Raw genomic sequence first — 5000 nt, 5'->3', positions numbered from 1 at the left:
ACAGATGGTGTGTATTAGACTCTGAAACCAGGTTAATGACAGATGGTGTGTATTAGACTCTGAAACCAGGTTAATGACAGGTGGTGTGTATTAGACTGAACCAGGTTAATGACAGATGGTGTGTATTAGACTGAAACCAGGTTAATGACAGATGGTGTGTATTAGACTGAAACCAGGTTAATGACAGATGGTGTGTATTAGACTCTGAAACCAGGTTAATGACAGATGGTGTGTATTAGACTCTGAAACCAGGTTAATGACAGATGGTGTGTATTAGACTGAAACCAGGTTAATGACAGATGGTTTGTATTAGACTGAAACCAGGTTAATGACAGATGGTGTGTATTAGACTGAAACCAGGTTAATGACAGATGGTGTGAATTAGACTCTGAAACCAGGTTAATGACAGATGGTGTGTATTAGACTGAAACCAGGTTAATGACAGATGGTGTGTATTAGACTCTGAAACCAGGTTAATGACAGATGGTGTGTATTAGACTCTGAAACCAGGTTAATTACAGATGGTGTGTATTAGACTCTGAAACCAGGTTAATTACAGATGGTGTGTATTAGACTCTGAAACCAGGTTAATTACAGATGGTTTGTATTAGACTGAAACCAGGTTAATGACAGATGGTGTGTATTAGACTCTGAAACCAGGTTAATGACAGATGGTTTGTATTAGACTCTGAAACCAGGTTAATGACAGATGGTGTGTATTAGACTGAAACCAGGTTAATGACAGATGGTGTGTATTAGACTCTGAAACCAGGTTAATGACAGATGGTGTGCATTAGACTGAAACCAGGTTAATGACAGATGGTGTGTATTATACCCTGAACCAGGTTAATGACAGATGGTTTGTATTAGACTGAAACCAGGTTAATGACAGATGGTGTGTATTAGACTGAAACCAGGTTAATGACAGATGGTGTGTATTAGACTGAAACCAGGTTAATGACAGATGGTGTGTATTAGACTGAAACCAGGTTAATGACAGATGGTGTGTATTAGACTCTGAAACCAGGTTAATGACAGATGGTGTGTATTAGACTCTGAAACCAGGTTAGTGACAGATGGTGTGTATTAGACTCTGAAACCAGGTTAGTGACAGATGGTGTGTATTAGACTCTGAAACCAGGTTAACGACAGATGGTGTGTATTAGACTGAAACCAGGTTAATTGTCTGTGTTGCAGCCGGAGGTGGATTTCTTTGGCCGAGCCGTCGCCCCCAAGGAGAAACCACAGGTGGTCTCCGCTACAGGTAACTACAGTGTGTTCATAAGAATGTACAGGTAACTTTACATCTAACGTAGCATCTCTACTACAGGTAACATTACATCTAACGTAGCATCTCTACTACAGGTATCATTACATCTAACGTAGCATCTCTACTACAGGTAACATTACATCTAACGTAGCATCTCTACTACAGGTAACATTACATCTAACGTAGCATCTCTGACTCAGGTAACATTACATCTAACGTAGCATCACTACTACAGGTAACATTACATCTAACGTAGCCTCTCTGATTCAGGTATCATTACATCTAATGTAGCATCTCTGACTCAGGGTAACATTACATCTAACGTAGCATCTCTGACTCAGGTAACATTACATCTAACGTAGCATCTCTGATTCAGGTATCATTACATCTAACGTAGCATCTCTACTACAGGTAACATTACATCTAACGTAGCATCTCTGATTCAGGTAACATTACATCTAACGTAGCATCTCTGATTCAGGTAACTACACTGTGTTCAATGTTCCCTCAAACATTTTCTCGGCAGTGAGCAAATTTCAGGTCTATTGAGAGCAAACTTGACGTTGTGAAAATTCTGTTCAACTTCCAGCGTGAGTTTACTGTGAACACTGAGGCTGTACCCACTAAGTTACAGTTTTACTGTGAACACTGAGGCTGTACCCACTAAGTTACAGTTTTACTGTGAACACTGAGGCTGTACCCACTAAGTTACAGTTTTACTGTGAACACTGAGGCTGTACCCACTAAGTTACAGTTTTACTGTGAACACTGAGGCTGTACCTGCTTTTCAGTTACAGTTTTACTGTGAACACTGAGGCTGTACCCACTAAGTTACAGATTTACTGTGAACACTGAGGCTGTACCTGCTTTCAGTTACAGTTTTACTGTGAACACTGAGGCTGTACCTGCTTTAAGTTATAGTTTTACTGTGACCACTGAGGCTGTACCCACTAAGTTACAGATTTACTGTGAACACTGAGGCTGTACCTGCTTTCAGTTACAGCTTTACTGTGAAACACTGAGGCTGTACCTGCTTTAAGTTACAGTTTTACTGTGAACACTGAGGCTTGTACCCACTAAGTTACAGATTTACTGTGAACACTGAGGCTGTACCTGCTTTCAGTTACAGTTTTTACTGTGAACACTGAGGCAGTACCTGCTTTCAGTTACAGTTTTACTGTGAACACTGAGGCTGTACCTGCTTTCAGTTACAGTTTTACTGTGAACACTGAGGCTGTACCTGCTTTCAGTTACAGTTTTACTGTGAACACTGAGGCTTGTACCTGCTTTCAGTTACAGTTTTACTGTGAACACTGAGGCTGTACCTGCTTTCAGTTACAGTTTTACTGTGAACACTGAGGCTGTACCCACTAAGTTACAGTTTTACTGTGAACACTGAGGCAGTACCTGCTTTAAGTTACAGTTTTACTGTGAACACAGGCTGTACCTGCTTTCAGTTACAGTTTTACTGTGAACACTGAGGCTTGTACCTGCTTTCAGTTACAGTTTTACTGTGAACACTGAGGCTGTACCCACTAAGTTACAGTTTTACTGTGAACACTGAGGCAGTACCTGCTTTAAGTTACAGTTTGTACTGTGAACACAGGCTTGTACCTGCTTTCAGTTACAGTTTTACTGTGAACACTGAGGCTGTACCCGCTTTCAGTTACAGTTTTACTGTGAACACTGAGGCTGTACCCACTAAGTTACAGTTTTACTGTGAACACTGAGGCTGTACCCGCTTTCAGTTACAGTTTTACTGTGAACACTGAGGCTGTACCCACTAAGTTACAGTTTTACTGTGAACACTGAGGCTGTACCTGCTTTAAGTTACAGTTTTTACTGTGAACACTGAGGCTGTACCCACTAAGTTACAGTTTTACTGTGAACACTGAGGCTGTACCCACTAAGTTACAGTTTTACTGTGAACACTGAGGCTGTACCTGCTTTCAGTTACAGTTTTACTGTGAACACTGAGGCTGTACCCACTAAGTTACAGTTTTACTGTGAACACTGAGGCAGTACCTGCTTTAAGTTAGTTTTACTGTGAACACTGAGGCTGTACCTGCTTTCAGTTACAGTTTTACTGTGAACACTGAGGCTGTACCCACTAAGTTACAGTTTTACTGTGAACACTGAGGCTGTACCTGCTTTAAGTTACAGTTTTACTGTGAACACTGAGGCTGTACCCACTAAGTTACAGTTTTACTGTGAACACTGAGGCTGTACCCACTAAGTTACAGTTTTACTGTGAACACTGAGGCAGTACCTGCTTTAAGTTACAGTTTTACTGTGAACACTGAGGCTGTACCCACTAAGTTACAGTTTTACTGTGAACACTGAGGCTGTACCTGCTTTCAGTTACAGTTTTACTGTGAACACTGAGGCTGTACCCACTAAGTTACAGTTTTACTGTGAACACTGAGGCTGTACCTGCTTTCAGTTACAGTTTTACTGTGAACACTGAGGCTGTACCCACTAAGTTACAGTTTTACTGTGAACACTGAGGCTGTACCTGCTTTAAGTTACAGGTTTACTGTGAACACTGAGGCTGTACCCACTAAGTTACAGTTTTACTGTGAACACTGAGGCTGTACCCACTAAGTTACAGTTTTACTGTGAACACTGAGGCTGTACCCACTAAGTTACAGTTTTACTGTGAACACTGAGGCTGTACCTGCTTTAAGTTACAGGTTTACTGTGAACACTGAGGCTGTACCCACTAAGTTACAGTTTTACTGTGAACACTGAGGCTGTACCCACTAAGTTACAGTTTTACTGTGAACACTGAGGCTGTACCCACTAAGTTACAGTTTTACTGTGAACACTGAGGCTGTACCTGCTTTAAGTTACAGTTTTACTGTGAACACTGAGGCTGTACCCACTAAGTTACAGTTTTACTGTGAACACTGAGGCTGTACCTGCTTTCAGTTAGTTTTACTGTGAACACTGAGGCTGTACCCGCTTTCAGTTACAGTTTTACTGTGAACACTGAGGCTGTACCCACTAAGTTACAGTTTTACTGTGAACACTGAGGCTGTACCCGCTAAGTTACAGTTTTACTGTGAACACTGAGGCTGTACCCGCTTTCAGTTAGTTTTACTGTGAACACTGAGGCTGTACCCACTAAGTTACAGTTTTACTGTGAACACTGAGGCAGTACCTGCTTTCAGTTACAGTTTTACTGTGAACACTGAGGCTGTACCTGCTTTCAGTTACAGTTTTACTGTGAACACTGAGGCTGTACCTGCTTTCAGTTACAGTTTTACTGTGAACACTGAGGCTGTACCCACTAAGTTACAGTTTTACTGTGAACACTGAGGCTGTACCTGCTTTAAGTTACAGTTTTACTGTGAACACTGAGGCTGTACCCACTAAGTTACAGTTTTACTGTGAACACTGAGGCTGTACCTGCTTTCAGTTACAGTTTTACTGTGAACACTGGGGCTGTACCCACTAAGTTACAGTTTTACTGTGAACACTGAGGCTGTACCTGCTTTTCAGTTACAGTTTTACTGTGAACACTGAGGCTGTACCCACTAAGTTACAGTTTTACTGTGAACACTGAGGCTGTACCTGCTAAGTTACAGTTTTACTGTGAACACTGAGGCTGTACCTGCTTTCAGTTACAGTTTTACTGTGAAACACTGAGGCTGTTACCTGCTTTCAGTTACAGTTTTACTGTGAACACTGAGGGCTGTACCCACTAAGTTACAGTTTTACTGTGAAC

The sequence above is a fragment of the Oncorhynchus kisutch genome, unplaced genomic scaffold, assembly GCF_002021735.2.
Source record: "Oncorhynchus kisutch isolate 150728-3 unplaced genomic scaffold, Okis_V2 scaffold3381, whole genome shotgun sequence".
NCBI lineage: Eukaryota > Metazoa > Chordata > Actinopteri > Salmoniformes > Salmonidae > Oncorhynchus > Oncorhynchus kisutch.
Note: the sequence above shows the minus strand (reverse complement) of the source record.